The 13,123-nt window shown below is 54.0% G+C and overlaps 13 non-coding genes across 13 annotated transcripts; 7 read left to right on the top strand and 6 right to left on the bottom strand.

Annotated features, from left to right (window-relative positions):
• The first annotated feature begins 260 nt into the window (after positions 1-260).
• Positions 261-423, top strand: LOC134545893 (U1 spliceosomal RNA). Its single transcript, XR_010078887.1, has one exon. It is a non-coding gene; the product is annotated as a U1 spliceosomal RNA (small nuclear RNA).
• Positions 424-722: 299 nt separating this feature from the next.
• LOC134545836 (U5 spliceosomal RNA) lies at positions 723-842 on the bottom strand. Its single transcript, XR_010078832.1, has one exon. It is a non-coding gene; the product is annotated as a U5 spliceosomal RNA (small nuclear RNA).
• Positions 843-1,385: 543 nt separating this feature from the next.
• On the top strand, positions 1,386-1,548 carry LOC134545882 (U1 spliceosomal RNA). The gene has a single exon (XR_010078876.1). It is a non-coding gene; the product is annotated as a U1 spliceosomal RNA (small nuclear RNA).
• Positions 1,549-1,847: 299 nt separating this feature from the next.
• On the bottom strand, positions 1,848-1,967 carry LOC134545834 (U5 spliceosomal RNA). The gene has a single exon (XR_010078830.1). It is a non-coding gene; the product is annotated as a U5 spliceosomal RNA (small nuclear RNA).
• Positions 1,968-2,510: 543 nt separating this feature from the next.
• LOC134545870 (U1 spliceosomal RNA) lies at positions 2,511-2,673 on the top strand. Its single transcript, XR_010078865.1, has one exon. It is a non-coding gene; the product is annotated as a U1 spliceosomal RNA (small nuclear RNA).
• Positions 2,674-9,019: 6,346 nt separating this feature from the next.
• On the top strand, positions 9,020-9,182 carry LOC134545859 (U1 spliceosomal RNA). The gene has a single exon (XR_010078854.1). It is a non-coding gene; the product is annotated as a U1 spliceosomal RNA (small nuclear RNA).
• Positions 9,183-9,481: 299 nt separating this feature from the next.
• LOC134545833 (U5 spliceosomal RNA) lies at positions 9,482-9,601 on the bottom strand. Its single transcript, XR_010078829.1, has one exon. It is a non-coding gene; the product is annotated as a U5 spliceosomal RNA (small nuclear RNA).
• Positions 9,602-10,144: 543 nt separating this feature from the next.
• On the top strand, positions 10,145-10,307 carry LOC134545846 (U1 spliceosomal RNA). The gene has a single exon (XR_010078842.1). It is a non-coding gene; the product is annotated as a U1 spliceosomal RNA (small nuclear RNA).
• A 299-nt stretch (positions 10,308-10,606) lies between these two features.
• Positions 10,607-10,726, bottom strand: LOC134545832 (U5 spliceosomal RNA). The gene has a single exon (XR_010078828.1). It is a non-coding gene; the product is annotated as a U5 spliceosomal RNA (small nuclear RNA).
• Positions 10,727-11,269: 543 nt separating this feature from the next.
• Positions 11,270-11,432, top strand: LOC134545835 (U1 spliceosomal RNA). Its single transcript, XR_010078831.1, has one exon. It is a non-coding gene; the product is annotated as a U1 spliceosomal RNA (small nuclear RNA).
• Positions 11,433-11,731: 299 nt separating this feature from the next.
• On the bottom strand, positions 11,732-11,851 carry LOC134545831 (U5 spliceosomal RNA). Its single transcript, XR_010078827.1, has one exon. It is a non-coding gene; the product is annotated as a U5 spliceosomal RNA (small nuclear RNA).
• A 543-nt stretch (positions 11,852-12,394) lies between these two features.
• LOC134545824 (U1 spliceosomal RNA) lies at positions 12,395-12,557 on the top strand. The gene has a single exon (XR_010078820.1). It is a non-coding gene; the product is annotated as a U1 spliceosomal RNA (small nuclear RNA).
• Positions 12,558-12,856: 299 nt separating this feature from the next.
• LOC134545830 (U5 spliceosomal RNA) lies at positions 12,857-12,976 on the bottom strand. Its single transcript, XR_010078826.1, has one exon. It is a non-coding gene; the product is annotated as a U5 spliceosomal RNA (small nuclear RNA).
• Between the last annotated feature and the right edge of the window lie 147 nt (positions 12,977-13,123).

The following is a 13,123-nucleotide window of genomic DNA, read 5'->3' as shown; positions in this document are numbered from 1 at the left end:
GGTAACCAAATGCACGCGGCGGTCGACCGTCGCCGTGGGTACAGAAACAAAGGAAACGAGGTGCGAGTAGAAACGGGCAGTTGTAGGAAGAAATTGTATTTGCATTGTTGGTGTGTACTGTCATGTAGTGTGATGAACTGGCACGGGAGTGTTATGTCTGGGGAAAGAGCTGTTTCGGAGGTAGAAGTACATAACCTCAAAACACGTTGATGAGGTGGTCCGAGCTCCAAGTGAAATAGAAAAGCGAAACACTGCGCAGCATACTTACCTGGCGTAGGGGCTACCCTGATCAAGCAGGGGGTTCCCCCAGGGTGAGGCTCTTCCCTTGCACTTCGGTTGAGCTGACCTCTGCGATTACCCCAAATGTGGGTAACTCGGGCGCGTAATTTTTGGTAGTCGGGACTGCGTTCGCGCTGTCCCGGTGAAAAAATTTCAACTTAGTAGTTGTGAAGTAGTGTTAAGAATTATGTACAGTGAAGTGTAATTTTTTTTTTTTTTTTCATCTGTGTATGGTATGTAATGCATTCGTAGGTCTCAAGTTTACGGTGCCTTGGCGAACAACCCCACCGTCTTGAAAGTGCGGAAGGAAGGTACGTAATTGTGCATGGTAATAGTTGAAAAAAGAAAAAAAAAATTCCCATGAACGATACTTGTCCAATTCGATTTTTCAGATTTCCCCCTCCCCGCCTCACCCCCGGGCCCAGTGGTTTAACGGTAACCGGCCCAGTGTGTAAACACTGGGCACAACAAAAAATTGTTTAAAGACTCATCAAATGTTCCCCTCCACGGAAATCTTTAGTAAAAGGCGAAAGATTTATGCGTTTGAAGGGAAACCAGAGCACGGTTGAAACTTTGAAAATCCGGACTATATAGGAAAAATGTGCGGACCACCACTAATGGTGAAAATAGCGTACGGTCGTGCAGCCTGAAGCCGCGAATCGTCCGAAAATCGCCTCGTGGGACACGGCACTCGATATTTCGTGAAACCCTAGGTATGTTGCTAATGGAAAAAAGTTCCCCTCTCGACTGTGCCGTGGTGCCCGCCTTTTTGCCGAGGCGGACGCGACGACCCGAGTGCCGCCACGCGGCAAACGGTGTAACCAAGTGCCGCCACGCGGCAAACGGGGTAACCAAATGCACGCGGCGGTCGACCGTCGCCGTGGGTACAGAAACAAAGGAAACGAGGTGCGAGTAGAAACGGGCAGTTGTAGGAAGAAATTGTATTTGCATTGTTGGTGTGTACTGTCATGTAGTGTGATGAACTGGCACGGGAGTGTTATGTCTGGGGAAAGAGCTGTTTCGGAGGTAGAAGTACATAACCTCAAAACACGTTGATGAGGTGGTCCGAGCTCCAAGTGAAATAGAAAAGCGAAACACTGCGCAGCATACTTACCTGGCGTAGGGGCTACCCTGATCAAGCAGGGGGTTCCCCCAGGGTGAGGCTCTTCCCTTGCACTTCGGTTGAGCTGACCTCTGCGATTACCCCAAATGTGGGTAACTCGGGCGCGTAATTTTTGGTAGTCGGGACTGCGTTCGCGCTGTCCCGGTGAAAAAATTTCAACTTAGTAGTTGTGAAGTAGTGTTAAGAATTATGTACAGTGAAGTGTAATTTTTTTTTTTTTTTTCATCTGTGTATGGTATGTAATGCATTCGTAGGTCTCAAGTTTACGGTGCCTTGGCGAACAACCCCACCGTCTTGAAAGTGCGGAAGGAAGGTACGTAATTGTGCATGGTAATAGTTGAAAAAAGAAAAAAAAAATTCCCATGAACGATACTTGTCCAATTCGATTTTTCAGATTTCCCCCTCCCCGCCTCACCCCCGGGCCCAGTGGTTTAACGGTAACCGGCCCAGTGTGTAAACACTGGGCACAACAAAAAATTGTTTAAAGACTCATCAAATGTTCCCCTCCACGGAAATCTTTAGTAAAAGGCGAAAGATTTATGCGTTTGAAGGGAAACCAGAGCACGGTTGAAACTTTGAAAATCCGGACTATATAGGAAAAATGTGCGGACCACCACTAATGGTGAAAATAGCGTACGGTCGTGCAGCCTGAAGCCGCGAATCGTCCGAAAATCGCCTCGTGGGACACGGCACTCGATATTTCGTGAAACCCTAGGTATGTTGCTAATGGAAAAAAGTTCCCCTCTCGACTGTGCCGTGGTGCCCGCCTTTTTGCCGAGGCGGACGCGACGACCCGAGTGCCGCCACGCGGCAAACGGTGTAACCAAGTACCGCCACGCGGCAAACGGGGTAACCAAATGCACGCGGCGGTCGACCGTCGCCGTGGGTACAGAAACAAAGGAAACGAGGTGCGAGTAGAAACGGGCAGTTGTAGGAAGAAATTGTATTTGCATTGTTGGTGTGTACTGTCATGTAGTGTGATGAACTGGCACGGGAGTGTTATGTCTGGGGAAAGAGCTGTTTCGGAGGTAGAAGTACATAACCTCAAAACACGTTGATGAGGTGGTCCGAGCTCCAAGTGAAATAGAAAAGCGAAACACTGCGCAGCATACTTACCTGGCGTAGGGGCTACCCTGATCAAGCAGGGGGTTCCCCCAGGGTGAGGCTCTTCCCTTGCACTTCGGTTGAGCTGACCTCTGCGATTACCCCAAATGTGGGTAACTCGGGCGCGTAATTTTTGGTAGTCGGGACTGCGTTCGCGCTGTCCCGGTGAAAAAATTTCAACTTAGTAGTTGTGAAGTAGTGTTAAGAATTATGTACAGTGAAGTGTAATTTTTTTTTTTTTTTTCATCTGTGTATGGTATGTAATGCATTCGTAGGTCTCAAGTTTACGGTGCCTTGGCGAACAACCCCACCGTCTTGAAAGTGCGGAAGGAAGGTACGTAATTGTGCATGGTAATAGTTGAAAAAAGAAAAAAAAAATTCCCATGAACGATACTTGTCCAATTCGATTTTTCAGATTTCCCCCTCCCCGCCTCACCCCCGGGCCCAGTGGTTTAACGGTAACCGGCCCAGTGTGTAAACACTGGGCACAACAAAAAATTGTTTAAAGACTCATCAAATGTTCCCCTCCACGGAAATCTTTAGTTTTTTTTTTTTTTTTTTTTTTTTTTTTTTTTTTTTTTTTTTTTTTTTTTTTTTTTTTTTTTTTTTTTTTTTTAAAAATTCATCTTTAATATAAAAAGCGGATACAGGTGAACACAAATAAAACACAACATAGAACACGAATACATGGCCACAAGGGCGAATGGTGACAATCTTTATTCAACACTGACGAAACGGGGCCCCTCCGACGATACCGTCCTAGAGGTCCAGCTGCTTGTTGGGCGGCGAATCTTCTGTGGGCTGCCGGGGGCGACTCGGGGCGCAGAAGGTGCCGGGCCGCAGATGAAGACGGTCCGGAGCAGTGGCGATGTTAGGCAGTAGTTCACTGAGAGCAGAGATCTTGATGGGATGATGCCTGGTAACATTCCTCAGAGCCAACCGTGGACGTGGTGATCACCGTCGTCAGCTGCCGGGCCCACCAGCCGCGACTGCACCAGCGTCAACGTCATCAGGGTCAGGGCGTCTCAAATGATCGTAGGTAAAGAGCGGTCGGCGGGGGTGAGGAGCGTCAGGCAGGGGCTCTGCAAGGAGTCGGATCAGGGGGTTGTCAGAACGCCGGCAGTGGCGGAGAAACTTCTTAGTCACCTTGCAGAGCAGCTCGTGTAAGTGCGGGAGCCCAGTCTGGTCCAGGAGGGTCTGTCGTAAGGTGGCGCGAGGGAGACCGAGCAGGAGGCGGGCACCGAGAAAGTAGGACCGGGTGATCGGACGGAGGTTGTACAGAGAGGAGTGGACCCAAGCCGGGCACGCGTAGAGGAAGTGGGGAAGAACAAAGGAACGGTAGGCAGTCACACGAACGTCGAGAGGGGTGCCGGATGTCGGTCTGAGTATGGTGGCCAGCTGAGCCATGACGGCACGGGACTTGGTGCGGATTGAGTCGAGGTGCGGCAGAAAAGTAAAGGTATTGTCTAGGGTGACCCCCAGATAACGGATGCGAGGCGACCAGGGGATGGCTACGGTGGAGATGACTGGCGGGTGGTCGTGGTGTGGATGAAGTCGGGAGAAGAGGATGGATCGTGATTTAGAGTGATTGAGCCCGATGCCATGCGCGAGGAACTGATTGTTGAGGGAAGTGAGGCCGCGGCCGAGACGGTCGCAGAGCAGCCGCTCGGAAACTGAAGAGGCCAGGAGACAGGTATCATCGGCGTACTGGACAAGATAGGTGCCGGGAGGGGGCTTGAGATCAGAGATGTGGAGGGTAAAAAGTAGCGGTGAGAGAATGGCGCCCTGGGGGACGCCGGCGGAGATGGGGCGGGGGCCGGAGAGGACCCCCTCCACCCGAACCCGGAAGGTGCGACCCTCCAGGAAGGAGCAGAGGAGGCGGATGAGATGAGATGAGAGGTCGGTGGCAGAGAGGCGCTGGAGGAGCTGGGCATGCGGAACGGAATCGAAAGCACGGGCGAGGTCAAGAAGCACCATGCCCGTGTGTTGCCGCCTGGCGAATCCCTGGACCACCAGGTGCTCCACACGGGCAATGGCGTGGGTCGTCGAGTGGCGGGGGCGGAAACCGAACTGGTGGCGGGGTAGAAGGTCCAGGGTGGTGACTTGAAAGAGGAGACGGCGGTGGATCGCCCGTTCCGCGACCTTGGACAGAATAGGAAGAAGCGAGATGGGCCGAAAAGATGAAGGGAGAGACGGGGGCTTGCCAGGTTTGGGGATGGGTGAGACGACGGCGGTTTTCCAGGGGGTGGGGAAGTGGCAGAGGAGGAACATTGCGTTGAAAAGACGGGTCAGAAACACAAGGGCCTTGCGAGGTAGGGCACGGAGCACGGGGGAGGGCAGAGAGTCGTGGCCAGGAGCAGAACGGGGCCGAAGGCGGGCGAGCAGGGTGCGGACCTCGGAAGGCGTGACGAGCGGCAGGGGGAAGGTGGCCGGAAGGGGGGGCAAAGTGACGTGGCGAGACAGGAGGCGGGCCCCGTCCTCGTCGTCCGAAGACTCGGAGGACAGGGAAGGGCCGGGTGCGGATGCGAAGGTGGTCGCCAGGTAGGCGGCCACCGCCTCGGATCGCTCCGAGGCCGTTTCCGCCACACCCGTGGGGGTGGTCAGCGGGGGGATGGTGGTAGGAACCGAGCGGAGACGACGGACGTGAGACCAGAGGGAGCCGGAGCAAGCAGAGAGGGATTGGAGACGCCGAGTCTCCAGACGGGCCCTCCACTCCGCGACCAATCGCCGGCAGCGCCCCCGCAGCACCAGGTACACCCGCCGGTGCAGCAGGGAACGACTAGCCTGCCAGAGGACGCGGAAGCGGTTGCGCAAGGACAAGGCGTCCCGGAGGTAAGGCGGAAATGGGTCGACAAGGGGACGGGGGGGAACCAGAGGTATGTTGGCAGAGGCGGCCGCGGAAATGGCGTCGGTCAGCGAGAGAACGTTGGCGTCAAGGCGGGCAGGGGTATCGAACGGAACAGACAGGTCTATGGCAGCGGAGAGGGAACGCTGAAAACCGCCCCAGTCGGCCTTGGGAAAATCGAAGCGGGGGAGGTGGGGGTTAGAACGGGGGTGAAAGTGAAGTGTGGCAAGAACAGGCAAGTGGTCGGAGGTGCCGGAGGTGATGGTGGTGAGATCCGAGAGAATGGGGAGGGGCGTGGACAGTGCAAAGTCGATGATGCTGGGTTGCCGGTTGAGCTGGGCCGGAAAAAATGTCGGGGTCGGAGGGGCATAAAGAGAGAGAGGAGTACGCCGAAGGAGTTGCCGGAGGGAGCTGCCCCGCCGGTTCGCGGCGGCACAGCCCCAGAAGGGATGGGTGGCGTTGAAGTCCCCGGCCAGCACGACGTGGGCGTCGAGCCGACCGAGGGCGACAACGTCGGCCGTGGGAAAGGCGTACTGAGGGGGGAGGTACAAGGATACCAAGGTCAGGGAGTACGGGAGGCCGTGCAAGCGCACAGCAACCGCCTCGGCCGCGGGGGAAGAAGGGATGCGACGGCGATGATGTGAAATGGTGTTGCGGACGAGTAACGCCACCCCCCCGCCCCGACCATCGCGATCGGCACGGTGGACCGCATACCCGGGGACCAGGACGGGGGCAGAGGGGGAGAGCCAGGTCTCAGAAAGGAACACGACGTCGGGCGATCGCTCGTGGAGCAGGTGCAAAAGGTCGTGGAGCTTAGGGAGGAGGGAAAAGACGTTCCAGATGAGGACACTAAGGGGAGGGGCGGGATCCATCGAAGAAATTCAGAAGGGCCTGGAGGAGCACTTCGAACTTCTCGGTGGAGGTGCGGGCTCGGGAGAGTGCCGTCAGGACAGACCGGATGAGCGGGAGGTACTGTCGGATGAATGAAATGAAGTCGTGAATGAGGGATGAAAGCGACGAGCAGTCTGAGTCGGAGGCAAGCGGTCGAGAGTCAGAAGAAGGAGCGGAAGGAGGAGGGTGCGAGGTGGCAGAGGGGGGAACAACCGGTACAACGGGGGGAGGGCGTGCCCAAGCATTGGTGGAGAGAGCAGGAAACGTCTTGGGATCGGACAGGGACGGGACAGAGGGCCCGGTCCCCACGGCAGTCGTCGTGGCGTCAGTGAGTCGTTGAGGGTGTCGGCGCAGGTAAGCCTGAATCACGCGACAGTCAGTGGAAGTAGCGAAGTGGGCCCCGTCACAAAGCGTGCAGCGTCGGGTAGTCGAGGTGCAGTCCCGAGACCAGTGGGGCCCAGCGCACTTGAAACAGGCGAGGTCCCGGTGGCATCGGGAGGACGGGTGTCCAGGCCGCTGGCAGCGGTAGCACTGAGGTACGCGCCCCGAGCCGCGGTATTTCTCAACTGCCACCACCCAGCAGCCCAATGTCTTCAACTTCAGGAAGGGGGCTGCCTCACCCAGACCGGATGTAGTGACCAGGAAAGGCCGGGTCGTTGAAGTAGGAGAGGTGCGCATGGCCACCACAGATGCCACAGGTAGGTGCAGGTCGAGCAGGGACTGGGTGACCTCGTCAGCCGTCGTGGAGAGAGGGAGTTTCTTGATCACAACTCGATCGGCACGCTCGTCGGGGCGGAGATGGGTGTAGGGTTTATATCCGAGGCGTTGGAGTTCGTCAAATAGGAGCTGGTGGTCCTGAGGGTTGCTGGTATAAAAGGAGGTGCGGTCATTGACGGAGGTGACAGAGAGAGGACCGGAGAGGAGAGACTGAAAACGTTGTGCAGTGGCGAAGGGGCCGGCTGTGGGCGTGAGAAGGCAGGCGATCGGAGGCATGCGAGGCGTGCGAGGAGTGGAGGTAGGCGGGCGAGGCGCCGCCGAGGAGGAGGCACGAGGCTGCGAGGCTGGAGGGCGGGGTGGAGCACGAGATGAGCTGGGACTCGTCGAAGAGGGGCCCGGGAGAGTGGTGAAGGGCACAGGAGGAGGTTGCGTGTCGGGCCGGTGCCGCTTAGCATGCTGCTTGCGGCGGGGCTTGGCAGTCAAGGGTCGGTCCGAGGAGGCAGCCCCAGCGCCGTCGTCGGTGTCGGTATCCGGTAGACTGAGGAGACTGTCGTAGCGGTTGCTGGTAGGGACGGCATCGTCGGAGGAGTGCTGGTCGGGGTGGGCGCGCTTGACGGTCTTCGTGGGAACGATGAAGCCGGTGTCCATGGGAGTAGCAGTCGCAGCAGGAGGAACGGCGGCAGGCGGTGAGTCGGTCGGCAACAGCGGAAGAGAAGGCGCAGGAGACATGATCGGTGAAGTGATGCAGGCCGTGGTGGTAGTAGTAGTCACAGTTGGTGGTGTTGGAGCAGAGGTAGTCGTAGGCAGAGCGAGGATGGTGGAGACGTCCAGGCCGTGAAGATGTTTCGTCTCGCTGACCTTAATGCAAACAGTCTGGGTGCGCAGCCCGGCTGGCGCGGGGGAGGGAGGCGGAGCCACCCCCCCGACCCCAGCAGCGCCCGCCTCCCCAGACCCGACTTGCATGGTCTCCAAGCGCTGGCGATGCGGTCCACAGTATTGTCGTGGCTGGGGTGGCCGATTGTCAGTAGTCATCTCATCGCCAGAACCGGCCTCGGCCGAGGGCCTCGGACCAAAGTCGTCCCCGCCCTGGTTCGGCGTCATCGGGAGAGAGTCCATTCCAAACTCACCCCTCGGCCTCCCCAATAGGCTACAACTTGGTTGCCGGGAGTCACAAGAAGTGGCCTCGGCCGATGGCCTCTGACCGAGGTCGCCCCCGCCCTGGTTTGGCTTCATCGGGAGGGAGTCCATTCCAAACTCCCCCCTCAGCCGCCCCAATAGGCCGCGACTCGGTGGCGCACAGCACTCACAAGAAGAAGATCTAGGATCTAAGAACTAGATCTACACAAGAGCACTCCTGGTGGTCGACTCAGGAACTAGCAGCAGCAGGTCTCGGCGGCTCGCTGAAATTGCTGAAAGGAAACCAGTTAGTTAATGGCCAAAAGTGCTCAGATTTGCTTCAAAAAGCTTTTAAAAATTCCCCTGAACAGTTTGATGCCTTTGAAGGGAAACCAGAGCACGGTTGAAACTTTGAAAATCCGGACTATATAGGAAAAATGTGCGGACCACCACTAATGGTGAAAATAGCGTACGGTCGTGCAGCCTGAAGCCGCGAATCGTCCGAAAATCGCCTCGTGGGACACGGCACTCGATATTTCGTGAAACCCTAGGTATGTTGCTAATGGAAAAAAGTTCCCCTCTCGACTGTGCCGTGGTGCCCGCCTTTTTGCCGAGGCGGACGCGACGACCCGAGTGCCGCCACGCGGCAAACGGTGTAACCAAGTGCCGCCACGCGGCAAACGGGGTAACCAAATGCACGCGGCGGTCGACCGTCGCCGTGGGTACAGAAACAAAGGAAACGAGGTGCGAGTAGAAACGGGCAGTTGTAGGAAGAAATTGTATTTGCATTGTTGGTGTGTACTGTCATGTAGTGTGATGAACTGGCACGGGAGTGTTATGTCTGGGGAAAGAGCTGTTTCGGAGGTAGAAGTACATAACCTCAAAACACGTTGATGAGGTGGTCCGAGCTCCAAGTGAAATAGAAAAGCGAAACACTGCGCAGCATACTTACCTGGCGTAGGGGCTACCCTGATCAAGCAGGGGGTTCCCCCAGGGTGAGGCTCTTCCCTTGCACTTCGGTTGAGCTGACCTCTGCGATTACCCCAAATGTGGGTAACTCGGGCGCGTAATTTTTGGTAGTCGGGACTGCGTTCGCGCTGTCCCGGTGAAAAAATTTCAACTTAGTAGTTGTGAAGTAGTGTTAAGAATTATGTACAGTGAAGTGTAATTTTTTTTTTTTTTTTCATCTGTGTATGGTATGTAATGCATTCGTAGGTCTCAAGTTTACGGTGCCTTGGCGAACAACCCCACCGTCTTGAAAGTGCGGAAGGAAGGTACGTAATTGTGCATGGTAATAGTTGAAAAAAGAAAAAAAAAATTCCCATGAACGATACTTGTCCAATTCGATTTTTCAGATTTCCCCCTCCCCGCCTCACCCCCGGGCCCAGTGGTTTAACGGTAACCGGCCCAGTGTGTAAACACTGGGCACAACAAAAAATTGTTTAAAGACTCATCAAATGTTCCCCTCCACGGAAATCTTTAGTAAAAGGCGAAAGATTTATGCGTTTGAAGGGAAACCAGAGCACGGTTGAAACTTTGAAAATCCGGACTATATAGGAAAAATGTGCGGACCACCACTAATGGTGAAAATAGCGTACGGTCGTGCAGCCTGAAGCCGCGAATCGTCCGAAAATCGCCTCGTGGGACACGGCACTCGATATTTCGTGAAACCCTAGGTATGTTGCTAATGGAAAAAAGTTCCCCTCTCGACTGTGCCGTGGTGCCCGCCTTTTTGCCGAGGCGGACGCGACGACCCGAGTGCCGCCACGCGGCAAACGGTGTAACCAAGTGCCGCCACGCGGCAAACGGGGTAACCAAATGCACGCGGCGGTCGACCGTCGCCGTGGGTACAGAAACAAAGGAAACGAGGTGCGAGTAGAAACGGGCAGTTGTAGGAAGAAATTGTATTTGCATTGTTGGTGTGTACTGTCATGTAGTGTGATGAACTGGCACGGGAGTGTTATGTCTGGGGAAAGAGCTGTTTCGGAGGTAGAAGTACATAACCTCAAAACACGTTGATGAGGTGGTCCGAGCTCCAAGTGAAATAGAAAAGCGAAACACTGCGCAGCATACTTACCTGGCGTAGGGGCTACCCTGATCAAGCAGGGGGTTCCCCCAGGGTGAGGCTCTTCCCTTGCACTTCGGTTGAGCTGACCTCTGCGATTACCCCAAATGTGGGTAACTCGGGCGCGTAATTTTTGGTAGTCGGGACTGCGTTCGCGCTGTCCCGGTGAAAAAATTTCAACTTAGTAGTTGTGAAGTAGTGTTAAGAATTATGTACAGTGAAGTGTAATTTTTTTTTTTTTTTTCATCTGTGTATGGTATGTAATGCATTCGTAGGTCTCAAGTTTACGGTGCCTTGGCGAACAACCCCACCGTCTTGAAAGTGCGGAAGGAAGGTACGTAATTGTGCATGGTAATAGTTGAAAAAAGAAAAAAAAAATTCCCATGAACGATACTTGTCCAATTCGATTTTTCAGATTTCCCCCTCCCCGCCTCACCCCCGGGCCCAGTGGTTTAACGGTAACCGGCCCAGTGTGTAAACACTGGGCACAACAAAAAATTGTTTAAAGACTCATCAAATGTTCCCCTCCACGGAAATCTTTAGTAAAAGGCGAAAGATTTATGCGTTTGAAGGGAAACCAGAGCACGGTTGAAACTTTGAAAATCCGGACTATATAGGAAAAATGTGCGGACCACCACTAATGGTGAAAATAGCGTACGGTCGTGCAGCCTGAAGCCGCGAATCGTCCGAAAATCGCCTCGTGGGACACGGCACTCGATATTTCGTGAAACCCTAGGTATGTTGCTAATGGAAAAAAGTTCCCCTCTCGACTGTGCCGTGGTGCCCGCCTTTTTGCCGAGGCGGACGCGACGACCCGAGTGCCGCCACGCGGCAAACGGTGTAACCAAGTGCCGCCACGCGGCAAACGGGGTAACCAAATGCACGCGGCGGTCGACCGTCGCCGTGGGTACAGAAACAAAGGAAACGAGGTGCGAGTAGAAACGGGCAGTTGTAGGAAGAAATTGTATTTGCATTGTTGGTGTGTACTGTCATGTAGTGTGATGAACTGGCACGGGAGTGTTATGTCTGGGGAAAGAGCTGTTTCGGAGGTAGAAGTACATAACCTCAAAACACGTTGATGAGGTGGTCCGAGCTCCAAGTGAAATAGAAAAGCGAAACACTGCGCAGCATACTTACCTGGCGTAGGGGCTACCCTGATCAAGCAGGGGGTTCCCCCAGGGTGAGGCTCTTCCCTTGCACTTCGGTTGAGCTGACCTCTGCGATTACCCCAAATGTGGGTAACTCGGGCGCGTAATTTTTGGTAGTCGGGACTGCGTTCGCGCTGTCCCGGTGAAAAAATTTCAACTTAGTAGTTGTGAAGTAGTGTTAAGAATTATGTACAGTGAAGTGTAATTTTTTTTTTTTTTTTCATCTGTGTATGGTATGTAATGCATTCGTAGGTCTCAAGTTTACGGTGCCTTGGCGAACAACCCCACCGTCTTGAAAGTGCGGAAGGAAGGTACGTAATTGTGCATGGTAATAGTTGAAAAAAGAAAAAAAAAATTCCCATGAACGATACTTGTCCAATTCGATTTTTCAGATTTCCCCCTCCCCGCCTCACCCCCGGGCCCAGTGGTTTAACGGTAACCGGCCCAGTGTGTAAACACTGGGCACAACAAAAAATTGTTTAAAGACTCATCAAATGTTCCCCTCCACGGAAATCTTTAGTAAAAGGCGAAAGATTTATGCGTTTGAAGGGAAACCAGAGCACGGTTGAAACTTTGAAAATCCGGACTATATAGGAAAAATGTGCGGACCACCACTAATGGTGAAAATAGCGTACGGTCGTGCAGCCTGAAGCCGCGAATCGTCCGAAAATCGCCTCGTGGGACACGGCACTCGATATTTCGTGAAACCCTAGGTATGTTGCTAATGGAAAAAAGTTCCCCTCTCGACTGTGCCGTGGTGCCCGCCTTTTTGCCGAGGCGGACGCGACGACCCGAGTGCCGCCACGCGGCAAACGGTGTAACCAAGTGCCGCCACGCGGCAAACGGGGTAACCAAATGCACGCGGCGGTCGACCGTCGCCGTGGGTACAGAAACAAAGGAAACGAGGTGCGAGTAGAAACGGGCAGTTGTAGGAAGAAATTGTATTTGCATTGTTGGTGTGTACTGTCATGTAGTGTGATGAACTGGCACGGGAGTGTTATGTCTGGGGAAAGAGCTGTTTCGGAGGTAGAAGTACATAACCTCAAAACACGTTGATGAGGTGGTCCGAGCTCCAAGTGAAATAGAAAAGCGAAACACTGCGCAGCATACTTACCTGGCGTAGGGGCTACCCTGATCAAGCAGGGGGTTCCCCCAGGGTGAGGCTCTTCCCTTGCACTTCGGTTGAGCTGACCTCTGCGATTACCCCAAATGTGGGTAACTCGGGCGCGTAATTTTTGGTAGTCGGGACTGCGTTCGCGCTGTCCCGGTGAAAAAATTTCAACTTAGTAGTTGTGAAGTAGTGTTAAGAATTATGTACAGTGAAGTGTAATTTTTTTTTTTTTTTTCATCTGTGTATGGTATGTAATGCATTCGTAGGTCTCAAGTTTACGGTGCCTTGGCGAACAACCCCACCGTCTTGAAAGTGCGGAAGGAAGGTACGTAATTGTGCATGGTAATAGTTGAAAAAAGAAAAAAAAAATTCCCATGAACGATACTTGTCCAATTCGATTTTTCAGATTTCCCCCTCCCCGCCTCACCCCCGGGCCCAGTGGTTTAACGGTAACCGGCCCAGTGTGTAAACACTGGGCACAACAAAAAATTGTTTAAAGACTCATCAAATGTTCCCCTCCACGGAAATCTTTAGTAAAAGGCGAAAGATTTATGCGTTTGAAGGGAAACCAGAGCACGGTTGAAACTTTGAAAATCCGGACTATATAGGAAAAATGTGCGGACCACCACTAATGGTGAAAATAGCGTACGGTCGTGCAGCCTGAAGCCGCGAATCGTCCGAAAATCGCCTCGTGGGACACGGCACTCGATATTTCGTGAAACCC

This window comes from Bacillus rossius, unplaced genomic scaffold, assembly GCF_032445375.1.
Source record: "Bacillus rossius redtenbacheri isolate Brsri unplaced genomic scaffold, Brsri_v3 Brsri_v3_scf89, whole genome shotgun sequence".
Classification (NCBI taxonomy): domain Eukaryota; kingdom Metazoa; phylum Arthropoda; class Insecta; order Phasmatodea; family Bacillidae; genus Bacillus; species Bacillus rossius.
Note: the sequence above shows the minus strand (reverse complement) of the source record. Positions and strands in the feature narration are given on the sequence as shown.